This window comes from Zingiber officinale, chromosome 2A (genome assembly GCF_018446385.1).
Source record: "Zingiber officinale cultivar Zhangliang chromosome 2A, Zo_v1.1, whole genome shotgun sequence".
In the NCBI taxonomy this organism is placed as follows: domain Eukaryota; kingdom Viridiplantae; phylum Streptophyta; class Magnoliopsida; order Zingiberales; family Zingiberaceae; genus Zingiber; species Zingiber officinale.
The window spans coordinates 4,536,240-4,549,209 of record NC_055988.1 but is presented as its reverse complement, the minus strand read 5'-3'; positions in this window follow the sequence as shown (position 1 = coordinate 4,549,209).

Genomic DNA, 12,970 nt, shown 5'->3' with positions numbered 1-12,970 from the left:
ACAATCTCCCACTTATACTAAAAGACTAAGTTGCTATATCTGCTGCCATACATCTGATTCCCTACCCTTCAACATGCCCATCAAAAGCTCTTGCCTTAAGGACCTTAGTGAAAAAATCTATAGGTCATCACCTGATGCAATCTAGGCAGCAACAACTTCTCCTCATTTATACGATTTCTCGTATTGGGTGGTACTTGCGCTCTATTGTGTTTACTTACCTTATAGACTTATGGTTTCTTCGAGTTTGCTACTGCACCAATATTATTACAATAAATTGTAATAATCTTTAGACAAACCAGAAATCATATCTAAGTCTATCTTGAGGTTATTGAGTCATTCAGCTTTTATGGCTACCTCAGAGGTTTGCCATATACTCAGCTTCTATGGTGGAGTCCAGAAGAACACCTATGCTTATCACTCTTCCATAGTTATGACTTTACCTCCTAAAGTAAACACAAAATCCCGAGATTGACTTACTATTGTCCCTATCCGACTGGAAGTCAAAATCCGTGTAACCCACAGGGTCCAAATTAACTGCCTTGTAAGCTAGCATATAATCTCTAGTGCCTCTAAGGTACTTCAATATATGCTTTACTGCAGTCCAATGTCCTTGTCCAGGGTTACTTTGATATCTGCTAACTATGCCCTTGGCAAAACAGATTTCTGATCTCGTGCATAGCATACATTAGGCTTCCAACAACCGAAGCATAAAGAACTGCCTTCATTTCCTCTATCTCCTTTGATGTCTACGGAGACATTTCTTTAGATAAAGTTACTCCATGCTAAAAAGGTAAGAAACCTTTCTTGGAGTGTTGCAAGCTTAAAACGAGCAAGGATTTTTTTCCAATATATGAAGCTTGAGATAAGTAAAATATTCTTTTCTTACGATCCCTTATTACTTTGATCCCAAGAATATATTCATTCTCCCAAGTCCTTCATATCGAATTGTTTGGACAACCATACCCTTACTTCTGACAACATTTTGATATTATTTCCAACTACCAAAAATGTTATCTACGTATAGTACAAGAAATACCACCACGTTTCCATCACACCTTTTGTATACACAAGACTTATCCGGTTACTAAATAAATCCAAAGGTCTGGATTACTTTGATAAACCGGATGTTCCAAGACCTTGAAGCTTTGCCTCAGTCCATAGACTGATTGAGCTTGCACACAAGATGCTCTTAGCCTTTTGCAATGAACCCTTTTGGTTGCTTTATATGGATGCTTTCTTCAAGACTTCCATTAAGGAATACTGTCTTGACATCCACTTGCCAAATAGATAAAAGAATCCAGATAGACTTAAGCATGACTACCAGTGAAAAAGTTTCCTTTTTCATCAAGTCTTGCTTTGAAAGTTTCTACCTTCCTGTCTATCCCTCTTTTCCTATTATGGACCTTACACCCAAAGGCTTTTACACCATTTGGTGGTTCTACAAGCTTCCAGATTTTATTAGAATATATATATTATAATTCTATTATTCATTACTCTTTGCCAAGATGCTGCATCTTTATCTTGGAGTGCTTCGTCATATGTCCGGAGATCAGGTTCATGTCCTCCAGAGATTGAGTCCAAAAACTCTCCCAAAACATGAATCTTTTTAGGTTGCCTAACAACCCTCCCACTACGACGAGGCACTTTCTGCAATTGTGTATCATTTGTGATACGTGTTGCAGTTTCCTTGTGGTATCTCATCTTGTACAGTTGGTACTAGATTAGACATGTCTTTTATTATTTCCATAAGAACAAATTTACTTATGGGCACGTGGTTTATTACATAGTCCTTTTCTAAAAATCGATCATTGATGCTAACAATGACCTTCTGATTTTTAAGACTATAAACCTACTTTCATTTCTCTAGGATAACCCACAAACAAGTGAATTCCTGTCCAAATTATCATTGTCTCTCTTCAGCATATGTGCTGGACTACCCGAATCCGAATATGCTTCAAAATAAGCTTACGCCTATTCAGCAATTCTATATGAGTAGAGAGTTCTGATTTTGGAAGGTACTATGTTCACTTCTGTTTCCAGAGTATATCCTTAAAATGAATTTGGTAATTTTCCAAATAACTCATTATCAATCTACTTATTTCCATAAGAGTTCTATACCTTCCTTTTTTACACCATTCTGTAGGGGTGTACCAGGTGCAGTTAGTTGGGATTGAATCCCTACTTCTGATAAGTGTCTCCTAAATTCTCCCAAGAGGTACTTGCCACTACGATCTCACCGTAGTGTCTTGATACTTTTACTTTGACGTTTCTCCACATCAGCCTCGTACTCTTTGAACTAATCAAAGTACTTAGACTTGTGACACATTAAGTAAATGTATTCGTATCTCAAATAGTTGTCTATAAAATAGACGAAATATTTGAAACAACCTCTTGCCTGGATAGTCAAAAAGTCTTCACAAATCAGAATGAACTTATTCTTATATATCTTTGGCTCCAAACCCCTTAGACTTAAAAGCTTCTTGGTTATTTTTCCTTCCAAGTAAGACTCGCAGGTTGGAAAGATTTCCACTACCAATGAACCTAAAAGTTCATCAGCTACCAATGAATCCTACTTAAGTTAATATAACCTAGCTTTAGATGCCAAAAATATAATTCATTTCCGAAGGTTGCTTTCTCTTAAAAATTAGAAGATGTGTTACTAATTTCTATTTGTTGCATCGTGGGATTTATTGGATTTATAAATTGCCAACCAACGTACCAGAATAGATAACTTCCCTATTTTTCTTGACAACAACTTTGTTATCAAAATAGACACAACATCTATTCTTTAATAGTTTAGAAACTGAAAATAAATTCTTTCTAAACTTAGTACGTAAAGACAATTTCTAAAATCCATATTTTATTTCTATCAGAGGATAAGCATCTCCCACTGCAATAGCTACCACTTTTTGCAGTAGTGCCCATGTAAACGGTGATTTACCTTTCATATAGTTATCGAATTTCCTGGAACCCTTGCAATGAATTGCAGACATGCTCAGTGGTTCCTGTATCTACACACCAGGTACCAGTAGATAATACCACTAAACATGTATGAATAAAATACACCTATCTTGTTCTTAATTCTAAGAAGGCAGTCTATCTTAATGTCCAAGTCCTATTTCCAATCATTACAATTGAGACTTACTAAGTCTTTTCTATAGTATAACAACTAGGGAATTGACAAACATTTTAAATCCTAAGAATCACAAAAATATTTGGTCAAGATCAATTCTTTAAAATCCCCATGAATTTTGTATGCCACGATAGTGTGGACGTATACAAAATCAAAGAAGAGATTTTATCCATTAATTTTATTATCTCGTCAACTTTACTTTATGACGAATAAAATTAATAGTTGATCTTTCTTTGATCAAATATTTGGTCAAAACTTTTGAATTTAAAATAACATTGATTCCTCAAACAATATTATTTAAATTCACCAACACCTCAAACACCGTGAATTTTGCATGCCACGATAGTGTGGACGTATACAAAATTAAACATTTGTAAGAGGAGGGGTTTACCCATTAATTATCTTGTCAATAAATCTTTATGACAAATAAAATTACCTCAAACACCGTGTATTTTGTATGTCATGATAGTGTGGATGTATACAAAATCAAACATTTGTAAGAGGGGTTTTTAATTTTATTATCTTGTCAACTTATTTATTTGACAAATCAATAGTTGGTTTTCTTCGGTCACACAAATAATAGCAGTGACTCCGATGGGGAGGATACTATTAGACGTGCCTAAGTGTATACCATTACTTGACACTAAGTCCGTTAATAAGATTGTGCCCCTTCCGATGGGGAAGATCACACGCTCTTAATTAACTTCCTATAGTCATCCAAAATGGAAGTTTAATCTAGTGATCCGCAAACAAGCTCATCCGATATGGAGGAAGGCACTCAGAGACAACGCGCAAGCTTGTTGCATCACTTATAAACCAGTAATGGAGACCGTGGAATTTATTTAAAAATAAATCCCTCTCCCACTTAGTTATTTAAAGTGAGGAATTTTAACTATGCCAGTCTACTTAACATGCATACTAACAAGCACACACAGTCACAACATAAAAAGTAATAAACAGAAAAACTAATTTTCAACTATTATGGCTTTTATCTATTGCTGTCCTCCGTGTGTCGTCAACCCTAGCTGCTGCCATCTTTGGCCACTGCCACCGGGTCTAGTTGTCGCATCCATCTTGCTCCTTGTTCCGCTGCGCCTCTGGTCCTCAAAAGGTTCCACGCCTTGCAAGATCCGATCCGCGATATAAATAGAATTTTACATTTTTCGATCCTATATTCCTCGAAGGAATGTACATGTAAACTAGATCGAACATAAAATAAAATTTACATCCATCAATCCTATATTCCATAAAAGGAATGTACATGTAACTAGATAAAAAAATAAAATCCTAATAAAACTAAATACAGCTCCTGCTGTATTTTATAATACAATCATGCACACACAACAAAATGCCCTTGACATGTCCAAGGGTCCAATCACACACATAATAACTATAAGCCATAATAGTTGGATCCTTCATCCACAAAGTTAGCACATCCTACTATTAACCTGCCTAAATTATGTATGACATGTGCATAATTAAACTAATATCAAATACACATAGGCAAAACCCTAGCTCTGATACCAATTGTTGGTTGCTACTCGGAAAACCTAATGGTTCCACTGTACAAAAAATTTTGTACAAAGGTCTGAACCTTTTCCTAGCTACCATGTGTTCTTTTAAATTAAACTTGGATCGCCTGCGGAACTTAACACATTTGATCCAAAGTTTAATCTATTTGTTCTTTTAGGTTTAGACTCGGATCTCCTGCGGAACTTAACACATTCGATCCAAATCACATAGGTTATTAATTTCATTAAATATTAGTTTCCAAAATTGGCTCCCAGTACTGACGTGGCGAGGCACATGACCTTCTTGGATATGGGAACAACCACCATCGACTAGACAAAGCCTTTTAAGGAAAGTTAATATTTAATTTCCTTAAATAACTTTAGGTCAAGCGAAAAGAACAATCAAATCACAAGGAAAAGAAAAAACAAAAGAACACAACATCGAAAACAAATTCGAAATACTAGAATCGTATGCCTCTTGTATTTGGTATTATTTCCAAAAATAACTAGCATGATGAGGAAAGGAAAAATACTAGTTATACCTTTTAGAAAAACCTCTTGATCTTCTACCGTATTCTTCTTCTAACCTCGGACGTTGTGTGAGCAACGATCTTCCGAGATGAGAAACCACCAAAGCACCTTCTTCTCCTTCTTCAAGTTTCGGCCAAGCACAAAGCTTCCAAAAGATGAAGATCTTTTTCCACCAACCAAGCTCCAAGGGATGCAAGAAACAAGACTCCTTTCTCTCCTTTTCTCCAAGCTCCCTTCATGATTGGTTAATAAAAAGAAATTTTATAAATTAAAATATTTCTTTTAAACATGTGGATAATTTCCAAAAAAGGAAAGTTATCCTAAAAATTAAAATCTCCTTTCAATCTACAAATAAGGAAAGATATTAAATCTTTTCTTAATCTTTTGTAGAAACTAATAAAAGAGAATTTTTAATTTTTAAACTTTCTTTTAAATCATGAACATAATTAAAAGGAAAGTTTTTACCAATATTAAAATCAACCTTTTAATCTACAAATAAGGAAAGAGATTTTAACTCTTCTCTTAATCTTTTGTAGAATCTTAAAAAAGGAAAGATTTAAATTTTTAAACTCTCTTTTAAATCATGTTATTCACATAAGAAAAATTTAAAAATAAAAATCCTTTTATTTTAATTTGGGCCGACCACACCAAGCTTGAACCCAAGCTAGGGCCGGCCACCTTGAAGCACCCATGAACCAAACTTTGGCCGGCCCTAGCTTGGTCTCCAAGCTAGCTTGGCCGGCCCCTATGGGATGGGTAAGAAGGTGGGTATAGGTGGGTATAGCACTCTATAATTAAGAGGCTACGATAAGGACCGAGAGGAGGAATTGATTTTGGTCTCCCGATAAAATTAAGCATCCCGTGTTCGCCCCGAACACACAACTTAATTTTATCAATAATAATTCATTCCACTAGAGAACTATTATTGAACTACCGCACCAATCCCAAATTATATTTTGGGCTCCTTCTTATTATGAGTGTGTTAGTCTCCCTGTGTTTAAGATGTCGAATGACCACTAATTAAGTGAGTTACTGACAACTCATTTAATTAATATCTTAGTCCAAGAGTAGTACCACTCAACTTCATCGTCATGTCGGACTAAGTCCACCTGCAGGGTTTAACATGACAATCCTTATGAGCTCCTCTTGGGGACATTCTCAACCTAGATCACTAGGACACAGTTTTCTTCTATAATCAACAACACACACTATAAGTGATATCATTTTCCAACTTATCGGGCTTATTGATTTATCGAACTAAATCTCACCCATTGATAAATTAAAGAAATAAATATCAAATATATGTGCTTGTTATTATATTAGGATTAAGAGCACACACTTCCATAATAACTGAGGTCTTTGTTCCTTTATAAAGTCAGTATAAAAGAAACGACCTCTAATGGTCTTACTCAATACACTCTAAGTGTACTAGTGTAATTATATAGTTAAGATAAACTAATACCTAATTACACTACGACCTTCCAATGATTTGTTCCTTTCCATCATGGTCATGAGCTACTGTTTATAATTTATAAGGTACTGATAACATGATCCTCTGTGTGTGACACCACACACCATGTTATCTACAATATAAATTAATTGAACAACTACATTTATCATAAATGTAGACATTTGACCAATGTGATTCTTATTTCTAGATAAATGTTTATACCAAAAGCTAGGCTTTTAGTATACATCCTAACATATAAACCCTCCGAGCGGAAGACCGTCGAGCTCCGACGTTAAAAATCGAGAGACGAGCCGGCGTCTATAAACCCTCCGAGCGGAAGACCATCGAGCTCCGACGTTAAAAATCGAGAGACGAACCGGCGTCTATAAACCCTCCGAGCGGAAGACCGTCGAGCTCCGACGTTAAAAATCGAGAGACGAGGCGCCTATAAACCCTCCGAGCGGAAGACCGCCGAGCTCGGCGTTAAAAATCGAGAGACGAGGCGGCGTCTATAAACCCTCCGAGCGAACGTCGAGCTCCGACGTTAAAAATCAAGAGACGAGCCGGCCTCTATAAACCCTCCGAGAGGAAGACCGCCGAGCTCCGACGTTAAAAATCGAGACGAGCCGGCGTCTCCTCCGGCGGAAGACCGCCGAGCTCCGACGTTAAAAATCGAGAGACGCGCCTATAAACCCTCCGAGCGGAAGACCGCCGAGCTCCGACGTTGAAAATTGAGACGAGCAGGCATCTATAAACCCTCCGAGCGTAAGACCGCTGAGCTCCGACGTTAAAATCGAGAGAAGCCGCGCCTATAAACCCTCCGAGCGGAAGACCATCGAGCTTCGGCAAATATCGAGAGCGAGCCTCGAGCGGAAGACCGCCGAGCTCGACGTTAAAATTGAGAGACGAGCCGGCGTCATAAACCCTCCGAGCGGAAGACCATCGAGCTCCGACGCTAAAAATCGAGAGTCGAGCCGGCGTCTATAAACCCTCCGAGTGGAAGACCGTCGAGCTCCGACGTTAAAAATCGAGAGACGAGCCGACGTCTATAAACCCTCCGAGCGGAAGACCGTCGAGCTCCGACGTTAAAAATCGAGAGACAAACCGGCGTCTATAAACCCTCCGAGCGAAAGACCGTCGAGCTCCGACGTTAAAAATCGAGAGATGAGCCGGCGTCTATAAACCCTCCGAGCCGAAGACCGTCGAGCTCCGACGTTAAAAATCGAGAGACGAGCCGGCGTCTATAAACCCTCCGAGCGGAAGACCGTCGAGCTCCGACGTTAAAAATCGAGAGACGAGCCGGCGTCTATAAACCCTCCGAGCGGAAGACCGTTGAGCTCCGACGTTAAAAATCGAGAGACGAGCCGGCGTCTATAAACCCTCCGAGCGGAAGAGGGCAATAAGGACGGCAAGTGTCCAAGGAATTCTGCTATCAAAGCGTCAATATCGTTCGACCGCTCCTGTATCCGATCCGCTCGGCTCTGTACCCAAAGGTACTTCATTGGTATCTAGCCAACGATCTCTGCTATCTAAGGGGAACGTTACATATTTAGCGAACGATCGGCATCTAAGTGTGATAAAAGGCGGGCGGTCGGCACACAGATAAACTTCCATTCGAGATATCATATCAAAGAAACAGCAAGCAAAAGGAGATTACATTAAAGAAAATAAGGCCGAGCAGCCAAATTACAAAAAGGGGTAGTTTATAGCCGAACGGCTAGATTACATTTAAGCTTCTACTCTAAATAATCATAAAGATCCTTGGGGATATTGTCAAGGAGCGCCACTTGATCTGCAGCCGGGATGGCGAAGGACTCGGGAAGTTGCCCCTTGGACTTCAAATATGTGGTGGTGGCGGTCATGGCGAGGTCAAAGGTAGTGTACATCCGCTCGCAAACCTTCTCTGAAAATTCGGGCGAGCGAATGTAATTCTGTCTCAGGGCGGTGACCCGGCTCGGCTCAGCCTCTTGGTATTCTTTGAAGGCCAATTGAGACGCGTCGAGGGACTCCTGCAGAGTTTTTAGCTCGTCTATATGCTTCAGTGCATCAGCCGTGCGACCTGCTTTCTCGCCATCGAGCTGGTCCATCAACCCCTTTACTTTCTGCTCTAGGCCCCGAGCCTCCACATTCTTTTTCTCCAGATCGGAGATGGCCGTGTTTTTTCTAGTGGTGGCCAGGGTTATTTTCTGGTCGAGCGACTTGACTTGTCGCTCGGACTCGGCCAAGGCGTGGGCCTGATCGGCCGTCTTCTTCTGCTCGGCCACCAACAAATCTTGAGCTTTCTTCAGCTCCTTTTGCAGCTCGGCATACGAAGGGCCTTGAGAGCCGGACGGACCGTCTGCCGCCTTCAGTTGTCTTAATTCCTCGTCCACCATCGCCAGGCGGTTGGAGACAGTTATCTCCTCCACCCATCTCTGGCAAGAGAAAATTAGAAGTTGTTAGTGGCCGAGCGGAGATAATGCATACCAAACTTCGAAGAAAACAAATTTACCCCCGTGGCCTCCTGCATGTGGCTATTGGCCAAATTTTGGAGGGGGATCAGCGCGACGCGCGCCCGAGCGTCGGCCCACATCTCAGCTAGGGGCCCCTTCAAGGTGATGGTGTGCTCGGGCACGGTTGGGCGATCGACCTCTGGTAGCAGCTCTTCAGTCGGGAGTTGAAGAGTGACCCGTACAGTGCGGCCATGACCAGGGGTCGTCCGGTCGGTGGTCGGAAGAGGATCAGAGGCCGGCGTTGAAAACTGAGATCGGATGGTTGAACGTTGGACTGGTTGAGGAGCGGGCGGAATGACCGGAATAGCCTCAATAGGGGCTACCAGCTCGTCCCATTCAGAGGGTGTCCGGTCGGACGAAATAGCTTCGACCTCTGGAGCCTTGTCGCGAGCACGTGCAGTAGCTTGGGCGGACGGTTGAACCGTAAACGTGGCTGATCGGATGGGAGTCTCCGCTCGGCGCTTTTTTTGTAGAGGCCGCTCTTCTTCCGGAGCTGAGCCTTCATCCCGAGCGGAAGGCTCTCGGCTAACGGTTGCTCCTGCCGCTAGCTCGGGGAGAGAAGCCTGAGCGGCCGACTCCCCAGCATGTGTCCCACTCTCTTCTTCGTTTGAGCCGACCGGCTGGATGCCGAGAGCCTCCATTTCTTTGGCCGCTTCCGCTTCGAGCGCCGCTGCCTTTTTCTTCAGAATGCCAGCCATTACTGACTCCGTGACGGTGTTCGCTGCAAAGGAAAACAGAGAAAATTAGTTAGCAATTAAAATGAATTTACCAAGTTAAATTCTTACCGAAGCCGTTCGGTAGTGGGGCTTTGATCGGACTCAAGCCGAAGATGTACATAACCCCTTCTGGAAGGAATTTAGTAATGTCAAGCCGCAGACCGGATAGCATGTTGGCGGCGTGGAGATAATCCGGTCGGGTCTTGAACCTTTTGAGCTCTGGGGAGAGAGGAAGGCCGACCTGCCACTGTGTTCGGAAGGTAGGCCGTCCGGGAAGGCGGATATAAAAGAAAAATTCCTTCCAATGCTTATTGGAGGAAGGCAATTTATTGAAGAAGACCAAGCCGGGCCGAGCTTGGAACATGTAGGTGTCCGGCTCGGATTGTTTGGGGTAATAGAAGTAATAGAAGACCTTCGGGCGGAGGGGAATGTTGTGGATTTTGAAGAGGACGACTACACCACATAAACGGCAGAAAGTATTGGGGACTAGGCTTCCGAGCGGAATGCCAAAAAAGTTGCAAACTTCTATAAAGAAGGGATGAATGAGAAAGCGTAGACCGGCTGTAAATTGGTCGCGAAAAACACAAAAAGATCCGCGCGGCGGTTTGTTGGGCCGAGAGGAGTCTGAGGGTAGGATGATTTCAAGGTTGGAGGGGATGTCGAAGCTGTTAATCAAAACATCAGCGTCGCGTCGATCGAAGCGCGACTCCATGGTGGTGTACCATGGGCCGAAAGTTTCGTCCTCAGGTTGGGAAGATTGGGCCATTGTCCAATCAGATAAAACCAAAAACGACGAAGGCAGAGGGCAGAAACAGGAAGATTGCAACGGAACAGTAACCCGAGTACGAAAACTGAAGAAAGAAGTGCAAAGAAAGCGCAAGAATTAAAAGGAGAAAGAAGGAGAGTCTTACGACGAGGAAAAAGATCGAGGAAGGGACGTTGGAGATCGTCGGAGAGTAGGAGCGGGATCGTCAGAGCACCGAAATACCAGGGATAGAGGTCGAAATCGCCAACGCAAGTGCGGTGAAGACGGGAGGGCGAAGATTTTATAGGGGGGAGGCCGAGCGGCCTCCACCGTTGGATCCAGGTCACGAGAATCGGAGCACTCATCGCGCCGTTCATTTCGAACCGCCTCGATCCCATCAGAACACCACGCCGCCGCCGTACGATGACGGCAGCGTTGCCACGTGGCATTCAACCACTGGAACGCATTTAATGAGCGCGTGCTAGACCTTAATGATGGAGATTGGCAGAAAATTCAAAGAGATGCTGAGTAACGGTGGCGTTGGCTGGCGTTTTGGCTGCCCCTAGTTTCCGGGCGGATGGTATTTGCAGCACGCCGCTCGGCCCAACTGATGGTCCAGTCAGTCGGACTAATCGCCTCCTTCGACTAGACTTGAAGGGGAGGCAAGTGATCCGGTGGTAAGAACAGGGACCCCCCCCTCTGCGGGAAGTCAACGCCACGTGGAAGTCAAAGGGTCGAACGGCCGACCGGAGAAGGGGAGACCGATCGGCCGAACGGGGGCTCATCGAGGCACCCGGCGAGGAGTCAGGGTTCCGACGCTCTTTGAACATGATCGTAAGGCTGAGCGGATGGCACGCTCGGCCGAAGACATAAGGTACTGTTGGTTGCTACTCGGAAAACCTAGAGGTTCCACTGTACAAAAATTTTGTACAAAGATCTGAACCTTTTCCTAGCTACCATGTGTTCTTTTAAATTAAATTTTGGATCGCCTGCGGAACTTAACACGTTTGATCCAAAACTTAATCTATTTGTTCTTTAAGGTTTAGACTTGGATCTCCTGCGGAACTTAACACGTTTGATCCAAATCACCTAAGTTATTAATTCCATTAAATATTAATTTCCATAATTGGTTCCCAGTACTGACGTGGCGAGGCACATGACCTTCTTGGATATGGGAACAACCACCACCGACTAGACAAAACCTTTTATGGAAAGCTAATATTTAATTTCCTAAAATAACTTTAGGTCAACCAAAAAGAACAATCAAATCACAAGGAAAAGAAAAATAAAAGAACACAACTTTGAAAAACATATTCGAAATACTAGAATCATAAGCCTCTTGTATTTGGTATTATTTCCATAAATAACTAGCATGATGCGGAAAGGAAAAATTACTAGTTATACCTTCTAAAAAGACCTCTTGATCTTCTACCGTATTCCTCTTCTAACCTCGGACGTTGTGTGGGCAACGATCTTCCGAGATGAGAACCACCAAGCACCTTCTTCTTCCTTGCAAGTTTCGGCCACCACAATTCTCCAAGAGAAGTAGAGGTCCGGCCACCACCACCAAGCTCCAAGGGATGCAAGAAACAAAACCACCTTTCTCTCCTTCTTCTCCTAGCTAGAACCGGCCACCATCAAGAGCTCCAAGAGAGGTTGCCGCCGGCCATAAGAAGAGAAGAGGAAGAAGCTAGGGCCGGCCACCAAGGAGGAAAAGAGAGGAGAAGAATAATAGAGTTGATCACCCGTGAAGGCACCTCTACCCCCTCTTTTATAATCCTTGGTCTTGACAAATAAGGAAATTTTAATAAAAAATTCCTTAATTCTTTTGTCATAAAAAAAAATTATTTTAATTAAAAAACAATTTTCTTCTTTTAATAATAATGGCCGGCCACTTCTAATTCCCCAAAACAAGGAAAATTTAATTCACACAAGAATTAAAACTTCCTAATTTGTTTCTAGAAATTTATAAAAATTTCTCCAATAATTTTTATCCCTTCATGATTGGTTAATAAAAAGGAAATTTTATAAATTAAAATTCTTCTTTTAAACATGTGGATAATTTCCAAAAGGAAAGTTATCTCTAAAAATTAAAATCTCTTTTCAATCTACAAATAAGGAAAGATATCAAATCTTTTCTTAATCTTTTATAGAAACTAATAAAAGAGAATATTTAATTTTTAAACTTCTCTTTTAAATTATTATCATGGTTAAAAAGGAAAGTTTTTCTTAAAAATAAAATCTCCTTTTAATCTACAAATAAGGAAAGATTTCAAATCTTTTCTTAATCTTTTGTAGAAAGCTTTAAAAGGAAAGATTTAATTTTAAACTCTCTTTTAAAACTATGATATCCACATAAGAAATAATTAAAAATCCTTTTTAATATGATGTG